This window comes from Typopeltis vanoorti, chromosome 3 (genome assembly GCF_054136105.1).
Source record: "Typopeltis vanoorti isolate ZY-2024b chromosome 3, IOZ_Tvanoo_1.0, whole genome shotgun sequence".
Classification (NCBI taxonomy): Eukaryota; Metazoa; Arthropoda; class Arachnida; order Uropygi; family Thelyphonidae; genus Typopeltis; species Typopeltis vanoorti.
In genome coordinates, this window is record NC_143551.1 from 47,271,792 (window position 1) to 47,282,909 (window position 11,118).

At 39.0% G+C, this 11,118-nt stretch overlaps 1 pseudogene; it reads left to right on the forward strand.

Annotated features, from left to right (window-relative positions):
* The first annotated feature begins 10,677 nt into the window (after positions 1-10,677).
* On the forward strand, positions 10,678-10,852 carry LOC150108103 (U2 spliceosomal RNA; annotated as a pseudogene).
* The last annotated feature ends 266 nt before the right edge of the window (positions 10,853-11,118 follow it).

Here is an 11,118-nt window from a genome sequence, read left to right on the forward strand (position 1 = left end):
AGACCCTCATGAGCCAAAACATTACGACCACCTATAACATGCCAGGCCTCTTTTTCTTAAGATAATCTTTTGCACCGTCTTGGCATTGACGCTACTAGACCATGGAAGGTGTCCTGAGGCATCCTGAACAAACTAGATAGAATAACATCCCTGAGGTCTGCGACTGAGTGAGACAATGACGTCATCCAGCGAATGCTGCGTTCCACATGATCCCAAAAATATTCGATGAGATTCAAATCAGGAAAATTAGGTAACCAGGGTGACGCGTTGTGTTTGTGAGATAAGTGTCATTCCGATAAGAGAGATCTAGAGATGACTGTTATCAAAGTTAAGAGAAGAATTAAAATTGTATTTGTTAGTATAAGAGAGATCTGTGTTCGGTAGCATGCAGATTGACTACGTTGTCATCACTACGTTGAATAATGGTATGGAGATCAGTTTTTAGGGTACGTTGTAGATCTCGGAACTTGGAATGATTGATTACTGCATGAGTATGAGTTGAAGCTTGGGATGATTGATTTGTGTGAGTATATAAGTTAGAAGAATGGAGAGTGCTATCATCAGGGGAACTATGGGATCAGTCTGAGGTCAGGTGAGAGATCAGTTACGTATATACGAAAGAGGGCTGGTGAAATAACCGAGACTAGAGGAACACACCTTCGTTAGTAGAGAAATATCTACTAACGAAGACACCATCCACTATTACCAGCAAAGAGAGAGAGAGAGAGAGAGAGAGAGAGTAATTGCACCAAATGGTCATTATTGCGATGTACTAAAAGTCACAACTATATTTATAAAAGAGTTTTGGGCATTTAGATCTTTCAAACCTAACTTCGAAGTCAGATTTCTTAATGGCCGTTTTGCTACAGGCTTCGGTAAGTGCAGAATGAAGTTGGAGCTTGGCTTCAATTGTTTGCGATATACACATATCGGCCACTGAATCAGAAACTTCTATGAGATGTACGTAAACGTCACTTATATATGCAAAATACTTGGTTACGTGCGTCACCACGTGTTCTGGGCAATTATTTAAGAATGCTGCGGATTAGTAATCGTCAATACTGTTGATCTCAATGGGAAAAACCAAACGACCTTTCGGAGTTCAACAAAGGACTTATAATGGGTGCTCCTCTGGCTCGAGTCACGATTATGAATACAGCTAGCTGACTGGTTTCACAAAAGGTGAGATATCCCGGTTGTTTAATCAGTGGGAAAATAACCTTCATTTCTTGTCTAAGAGGCGTATCAGTGGTCCTAAGACAATCTGTCAGAAACGAGATCTCGGCCGTTGAGAAGACTTGTACGGACAAACAGAACTTCCTGTGCAGCAATTGACCGAAGCATTTAATGAAGGTTGTTCCCGACCCACATCTCACCGAACTATGTACAGGTAACTGAAGAGGATCGGTATTGGAAGTCGCATGCTTATACGCAATCCACTGATTTCTGCGAAGAATCAGAAAGTTCGTCTACAGTGGTGTCAGAAACACTGTGACTGGACACTGGAAGACTGAATAAAAGTCATGTGGTCCGACGAGTCACTATAAACCTTGTTCTTTACCGACGGTAGACAGAGTTTAGCAGGAAACCCGTGAAGTAATGAACCTGCAGCTTGTCTTGCAAACATAACTCAAATTTCTGGAGGTGGTGTCATAGTGTGAGAGTGTTCTGTTGGTACAGAAGTTCCCCTGATATTACTGGACGGTTGCTTGTCTTCCAGAATATCTGAACACTGTTGCTGATCACGTCTATCCTGCAATGTTGATTTTTTATCTAACAGGTGACAATTGTTTCATGCACGACAATGTTACTGTCCATTACCCAAGAATTGTTCAGGAATAGTTTAGCAAACGTGTAACAACGACTTCCATCATCTTCCCTGTCCAACAAATTTCGGTGGTTCTGGACCCCATTGAGAATGTAAGTAACATGTTAGAAAAACAGATCCAGGCGGGAAAGTCCTCTTTCGCCAAACCTGAGCCAATTAAATGACTATCTGGTGAACGCCTAGTATGTTGTAGATGCAATCCAATACCTTGTGGAATTTATGCCAAACCCATATGTGCTGCAATTCGGGCTAAAGAAGGTCCAACACGTTATTAAATAAAAGTGACCGATATATGTATATACAGGCCACTTAATTTATATATATTTAAATAAATATGTCTTTATTTTTTGACTTGGACACTTTTTTAGATAACTATGACATGGATATTCGGCGTGAATTTTGAGTGGAGTGAGGAATCAAGGTATTCATTCCGACATGAATAATTTCTCTAACTAGATCCAAGCAAGTATTTGAATTTGGATTTGGAGAATGGAAATATTGTAATGCTCAAAGAAGACAAAAGAGTATAACTCTTTCTCTCTCACGTCTCTTCTCTCTCTCTCCTAGTCTATCTCTCTCTCTCTCTCTCTCTGCTCTCTCTCTCGTCGCTCTCTCCTCTCTCCTCTCATCTCTCGCTCTCTCTCTATCTCGTCTCTCTCGTCTCCTCTTCTCCTCTCTCTCTCTCTCTCTCTCACACACACACACACACACACAAATGCCGAAAGATGTGAGATTGGAAGTAGATAACGAACGAGATTTCCACAGTCAATGAAACCTGTACAGGAGAAATGATCTGAACAGTATACCTAGAAAGAGAACTGGTGAAAAAAAATCACTAGTGGTGGATTAGTGGAGAGAATTGTTTCTCTACTTCTGGATGGTACGCGAATAATTTCCTTTAGGTCATTGCTTGCAGCGAATACTTCAACTGTTCAATCAGATGGTTCAGTAGAATTTGAAGAAAAAAAATGTGGAGCTTCAGTTGTACTACATTGTCTTCAGGAATGCAAGAAATTTGTGAATTGCCAAACCTTACTTTGGCAATTCACACAGAAATCTTAAGCTATTATTCTTTTTCAGTATTACTTAAGATGTAGCTAATTTTATTAGAAAAATATCTTAGCTACAAAGTATCTAAGTTGTGTCCAGCTCTAACACGCAAATATATTTGCTGATTTTACGGTTTATTCAAAGTTCTTGGACGTGTCCTATTTTAGCGCGTTCAGAAAACATTTCGTATTCCCCATAAAAATGGAGTCAAGGCCTCCTGGTTGAAGAATGTTTCTCGGAACCAAATTACAAATAGAAACACAGTCCAGTTTTACTTACAGGTTTGTGACAAAATTGAGCAACCCCAGCAAGAAAGCAAACCAAATTCTTTATTGCCTAACAAACTTCTGTCTTGACGTTTCATTTCTAAAATATTGCGTCCAATTTGCCTGTTGAGTGAATTTTACTGGCAAATACTAAAAGTGTGCAGCCGACAGGAAAGCATGTAGTTTCAATTTCAGAAATTACTGCAATGCCTTTTTTTGTTGTTGTTTTGTTTTCGCAACGACAGCATTATCCAGCGGCGTTGGCCTGTACTTGTGCCATCAAACGTTAACATTTATCTTACAATATTTTTTTTCTTGTTTGTTTCTTTTGCTTACAATTTTGTATGCACTCTATTCCCATAATATTACTCACCCCCAATGCGAAATAGAATCCAGCAGGGACATAATGACAAGAATAACTTTGGATGGAAATTAATGGTAGGAGCCATATCAGTGAGTAAAAGAATCTTCGAAAGTTGTCCTGCTGGAATGGTTACATGTAACAGTGTTTTGGAGAGTAGACAATATCAAGTTAACATCATGCATGAAGCCGAAAATAGCAAATGATAAGTACGATGTACTACAGTTCGACAAATGACCGCATTGCCTTTCATGGCAGGCCTTTAGTTTTTGATACCAGCAGGCCGGCCTGGTTGGCCGAGTGGTTAGTATATCCGCTCTCCAGCCAAGAGGCTGCAGGTTCGAATCCCGCCTAGGCAAGGATGTTTGTTATTGTTTTTCACCTTCATACATTCATTCATACAAGTGATTAAACACTCCCCCAAGCTGGACTGGGTCACCATGGGGGTAGTAGACCCAACTCTCCCATAATGGGAGAGACCTTCACTCTGTAGTGGGTAGAAAACCGGCTGAATAGCATCACCAGTAGAGCAAGGCCGAACAGTGAAGTATGTCTGAATGTTGTTTTTTTCACTAAGTACAATCCTTTTATGTTGAACCATTACCTGCATGCGATGAACACTTTCAACAGGATACAATGCCAAGTCTCAAGGCAGATCTCGTCTAGTACTGACTGTAGGAATATGGCATCTTTATCTTGATCGGCTTGTTCCTTTAATAACTGAAGTTAAATTCATTGAGCACCTTAAGGAAATGTTGGAAGGAGGATATTTGAGAGGGGTAAACCTAATGAATCTGATGGAACTTCTGGAATTCTCCTCCACGATATACTCCTTCAAGTAAACGTCGTGTTTGCCTGGAGGAGCATATTTTGAAGTCAATGGCGTACGAGCTTCTAAAGAATAAAAGTAGCAAAAAGTGCAACAGTGTGATTTACTACTTTGAATTTAGCTCCGTAATTGGATGGTAGTTGACTGCATGTCATGGTAGATGGCTTCCTCTCTTCGAGTATCTCCACTAATGCTGAATTGCGATGCCTCAGGGGTCTGTTCTATTACTACTCTCTTTCTCCTGTACATAAGTGACCTATTCAATCACCACTAATCCTATTCACAGCTTTGCTGATGGTTGTATACTCGATTGTTCCTATTCATTGGACAAACCACGCAGTGTTCACACATCTCAAGATTTAGGATCATATGCAACGAATGTCTTAAACATTGATCTCCATACCGTCCTGCGATCGACCTGAAGATAATCTAATTCTTTTCGATATAATTAAAACACATTTTTATATTTTTTTAACTCACAAAGGGGGGGGGGGATCTCAGTTCATCTACCTCTTACCCTCAGTAATACACAAATCACTAGACCGGTTTATATCTCTCTGCTTGGACTCACATTTACCTCCAGTCTCTCCTTGCATCAACTCACGTCGATAAACTTCCTCAATCTCTAAAATCCGTCCATCCCTAACATACTGCTCACATATTTAGAGTTGTGTGCCAAAAGCTTTCCTGAAACTTCTTGATGCTGTCCAGATGAAAGCAGTTCGGCTCATAGATGATCAGACTCGCTTCATCCTTTATCCCACAGACTCAGTGTTTTAACTCCGTGTTTGTTCTACAAGTACTTCCATGTTACTGTTCTAGTGAACTGGCAACCATCATTCCTCCACTTTCTGTTGAGCCTGTTAAAACAAGAGAAGCAGCTGTCCAACACGCATGTTCAGTATAAGTGCGAACATACTAAACCTGCTTCTCCTCTTCCTTTTTATTCCATCTACCTCTGTTCTGTGGAATAGCCTTCCTCTTGAAGTATTCCCAATCCACTGTAATCTGCAATAGTGCTTTTCAAAACTGCTGGTCACAACCCGTTAGTAGGCCGTGAAATCAGTTTAGCGGTTTACGACCAACTTGTTCTTAAATGAAATATAGTAGGAAATGTCAGAGTGTATTATAGATTTCGTAGCTTTAGCACGTTAACGCCAAGTGGTTCCCCATTCCAAGTTTCCCTTTAAGTGGGAACAACCCGCTTTAAGGTATATCATGTCCTTTGCACGTTGAGGGAGCACATTTTTACAAACTTTTAAATATACATGCTAGTTTGAATGTTTTCGATTAAATTTAACTAAAATTAGCCTTGATCCACCGTAGCTCAGTCGACATAGACGAAGCCCTTTGATCGGAAAGACTTGGGTTCGATTCCTGTCCTTGATGTGACCCTATATCCTGTCTCTTCGACTAAAGGGGAGTTAGCCGGTCTCATACAGAGGTGGAGGGTTTTATTCTCCCAGAAACTCGGGTTTTTCATCCCTCAAAACAGACAAACCGACCAGTAGAACACACGCAGTTTACAGACAAGAATAATTAGAGGCGTAAAGGTAACTGCCTTATCCCCGTATTACGGTTAAGAAATCCAAGGTTATTTGGAACGCTATGGGTACTTAAGTGCCTGTTAAACCCACTAATGGATGGATGGATGGATGGATGGAAAATTAGCATTGCATTAATGATAATGTATAGCATCTGTGGGAGGGGAGTTATCATTGCACAGGGTCGGGTCGTTTTCATTCCGATGTCTTCAATTTACGCCGATTATACCTTCGTAGTCTTTTCAAAAATCAGTTTAATATCTTGGAGTCATTGGGGTTGTATCAGATATTAAACTGTGAAAACAGATGCTACACTTTTCACTTGATATGTGATACGGGCCACATTATATTAAACTGATTTTTGGAAGGCGGCGAAGATCTTGGGATTTGCTTCATATTTGCCATGAGTTACTTATTGTACAATTAGTCTCCTCATGGTATCACACGGTAGGGTTCTGGATCGAGATGTAAAATGTATTTGTTTTTATTGTGGGTCGCGGTCAGAAAAGTCTGAAAAATACTGCTGTGATTAGTTACTTTTAGCCTGTATCTTGTGGGCGTACGGATGCTGACGGCGGCAAGTTGCAGAGGCATTTTTGTTTAGAGTGCTCTGTCTAGACGGTACAGTCACTTGAACTCTAGCAAGCGATGATGGATTTTTGAAACTGCACGGATAGAAGTGAATTAATTTAGTGCTCGCAATTTACAGGTTAGAGCGAGGTGAAATGAGGGCAACAAAATGTCTAAATTAAAGATCACACATTGGGTTTACTACTGGAAACTTATGAACCAAATGTTTTTCATACACACATAGCTAGCAAAAATTAGAGGGAACATTCAGTGGAGATGTCCTATCTTCAACGTAGCATAAGCAGTCCTAAAGTTACTTACAGGATTGTTTAACTCAGCTACAATACTGATGCATTATAACTTTACAATTTTTCTTGAGTAGGATCGGTATTAAAACATGAACTTTTTCCCAGAAAAGTGACAGGCACCCGAAAAATTAGATTCCATATCACATAAAAACTCACACTGATCTCTCATTGAATGTGATCATTGTGTTTGTGCAACAACCGATTACGATATTAGAAAAATAATGGGAAGAGGAGACGATCTCATTCACTATGACGAACTTTCAACAAAGTAGTCAGCAGAGTGTCCTTTCCCCAATCCATCTATGATCCTCATCCAAGGCACTGCTTATTGTCAAGATGTCGTTTGCACCTTTATTTTCTGCAATCCTGGCTTGTAGGATCGCAGAGAACAAAGTTATACCTGTAGTATATTAATACTCTTTCTTCTGTTTTTACCATCTACAGTTGTAGTTCTTTCTTGTTTCTTTAATAATCTGATTTTTATCTATGTTCTCTTCCCGTGTTGATTTGCTGCTCTTTAGTTCGGTCTGCATATACTTTTTCCGCTGATTGCAAAGGAACACTTTTCATAAAAGATATAATAGAATAACAAGCGAACTATTCACTTGTCATTCTGAGATATATTTTAATACAACTTTCACATTCAGTCCTTTTATGTGGTCGAAGCATCGTCAATGAAACTTACTATTTCAATGTAATACAGGAGAGAGAGGAAGAGAGAGACAAAAACTGAAGAAAAGTCACAAAAACTTTTTATTGTTGATAATAATCTGCTAAGAAATTAAATCTCCGATTCTTTCTTCTGGATCGGAGAGAAGGCTGCTATTTCACCTACACGACAACTGAAAATTCAGAGCTTGGCTGATGCTGGCTAATGTAGTAGGTCCGAGATGAATTGCTTGGTCCCCAAAACTGCGAAAGGAAATTATCAAGATAGAATAATTATTATATTTATCCTGTATAATAATTATTACATAGTAATTATAAGATAGGAAAATTATCAAAATAGGATAGGAGAATTGGGCTTAGTGAATCAGAGACAAGTATGATGACATACTAACCCAAACCGACCGCATTTTGGCCTCCCATTTTTGGGTTTCGTAACTCATTACGAGGTGGGGTCGTTACCCCCACGCTCAACCATGTATAATTGTCTATGAAGCCTTGTGTTCTTAAGACCGATTCGTCTGCTTTACATGAGGAAAAACCCCAGATAAACTGGGAAGAAAAACTCTTCAGTTCACGCCCAAGACCGTCTAACTTGGCCATGGCTGAGGAAGATCCTTAAGCTCCTCACGTCAACGACGAGAATCGAACCCAGGACATTCCTTTCCCAGGCATATGGTTGCGGAGCGAGTGGTTAATCGCGCGGACGAAATATTTACTTATTAAAAATCTTATTACTGTGGTTACGTGTGTATGTTTAGTCATGAATGCTCCACAGGTTTCATTATACAACAAATACTTCTTACTTACACCTTACTTCTCACAAAATATGTTACCGCAACATGACTTGGTGAAAATCAGGTGTAATAGTCAAAGACAAATATTATCTCCACACTTATTCATCATCTATATGGATTACATTATGAAGAAAAGAGGCATTAAACCTGATATCAAAAGTGTCTGTGTTAATCTCATTTCTCTCATTTACACAGGTAATGTCCCTCAATAAATCCAGTACACTTTTGCACGATTCCCTAACTCAATAGAATAACTGCTGCATTACATTTAGTATGAAAATCATCAATAAAATCACAAGACTATAAAAGAATAAGCAAGAATAATGAATACATAAAGTACATAAAGATTTCAGCTATTTAGTCACAATTTTTAGTGAATATGGCAAATCAGATATGAAAATAGACAACAGAATTAGTAAAGCAGGTTAGGAGGGAGTTAACCGAATAAATTTATATGAAATAAGACAGACATTCATCAAATTACTGAAGTATCAAACCATTTTTATTTTATGGATCTGAGAGTTGTTTAGAAATATACCAATAGATCAAAGAATGAATACCACACATATGAGAGAAAGATTGAAGGACTGAAAGGTGTCATTAATGGCAGAGTCATATTAAACTTGAAGATATTAGAAGGAACTTGACATTGTTAGCATTCAGGAATATGTTAGCAAAGATGATCTAAGGTCACTTATACAGCAGTAGAAAGAAAAGATTATCAGAACAGGTGTTTGATGGAAGGGTGGCAAGAAAAAAGACCAAAAGGAAGACCAAGATCAAGATGAATTGTTACGGTTACATGATCACAGATTTTTGCATTTACTTTAACCCTTAGCAGAGCGATACATCCGATCTAAGATCTGCAAGTATCTACTTTGGAGGCAAATTGTCGACATATATTGCACCTCTTAATAACATCAGGAAATATTTTGCCGAAGTTCATAATAAATTATGCTAAATCTTAATTAATTCTTCATTGTCATTCGTAGATGGAAACTTAATGGTGCTATCGCAGCAGGTCACTCTGTGCTGCCACTCTTACTGACCGAGATCGGCGAGCTCTGCCTAGGAATGTTCGAGCATCCCGCACTTCATCAGTGGCGGACCTCGCAGCCAACCTAAAAAGTGATGCAGAGACATCTGTCAGCACTAGAACTGTCCGCAGAGATTTACATGCCTTAAGTTACTACGGCTGAGCTGCTGCGAATAAGCCACACATCATCCCCCCCCCCCCCTCAACTCCAAACGACGTTTGGACTGGTGTCTTTGAATGCCGTTCCGGGACCGTAGATTAGAAAAAGGTTCTGTGAAGCGACGAATCGCGCTTCGAAATATTTCACTGTGATGGTCTTGTTTGGATCTGGAGATACCCGGGAAAGGTTCCATCAGGACTGCATCATTCCAGTTGTCGGTGAAGATATGTAAGTGTGTCAGTTGGATGGGGCTTGGTCCATTAATGGACGTGCCCAAAACCATGACGTCTGATGGCTACCTGGATACTGGAGGTACTTCGGCATTGAACCTTTCATGTTTCAGCACGACAGTGTTCCATGTTATACTACACTGCGTGTCCGATACTGGTTTCCACAAAACAACATTGAAGTGTTGGGTTGACCAGCTCATAGTCCAGACCTCAATTCCATAAATCTTTGGGACGAATTAGAACGCTAAATTCTCTACAGATCACAGTGGCCGTCATCAGCATCAGCAATGGGAGTAGCTTTGCACAAGGAATGGAAGAATATTATTTTTACGATATATCAGAAATTGATTGAAAGCATACCCCAAAGGGTAGTTGATGTCATTCAGGTCAAAGGCGGTCCCACTTGGTATTAAAAATGTAATTAGAACGCATTGTTTTCATTACAACTGGGTGTCCAAAAGCTTTTGTCAACATAGTGTATGCTAGTTTGAATGTTTTCGATTAAACTTTAAATGTAAAATGAGTATTGGGGAACTGTCTTAAGGATAATGTATAGTGTCTGTGAGAGGAGAGTTATTTATCACTATTCAGCATCGTGCCTTCTTTTCAATTATATTCAATTTGTACTAATTGTCATTACATGTAGTACAAAGATTTTAATTATACCTGTACTGTATTTAGTGATGCAATAAATCTGCTTGTGTGCTACTAATTTTGTTACATTTTGTTTTTAGTTTATGCAGTAAGGATATATATTGTTTTATGAAGCGTTCTTTCATTTTCGTGTGTATGTATATATATATATATATGTGTGTGTGTGTGTGTGTATATATATATATATATATATATATGTGTGTGCGCGCGTGTGTGTGTGTGTGTGTGTGTGTGTATACGATGTTTCATTTTTCCGTGAGCTGATCCTAGAGGAAGTACAGAACTAGGGTAACTCGGAGAAAAGGTAGAACAAGCTCCAAAGACTTCGCTGTCTTCCAAAAATAATTTTTTTGTTGGTGCTCGATGTGGGTCTGTATAAGACCCTATCTGGACCTTTTGGCTAATATCAAAGTGTAGCATCTGTTCTTATCAGCTTAATATCTGATACGGGGCCCAAAATATTAAATCGTTTTCTTATTTTTTTTTAATTTTGTTATTATTTTTTACAATCAGAAATACCGTATCTGCATACAACTCTTGATATGGACCTGCTGGAATAGAGAAAGTTTAAAATGAACTACAAACCTTTCAGACTCCAGTTTGCATCTGATTGGAACACAATTCGAAACAAAGTCCACTAATTAGCTCTCCGTCAGCTCTAATCTAGAGAATTCTTTAACAAGGCGTTTTCATCTTATTCTAGAAGGGCATCCCCTAATGTCAGATAATTATATTCCAATTTATCTGCATTATTTTATTAGCAACACTAATCACAATTAGCAGGCCATTTATCACATCGTATCGGCATTTGATAAACTT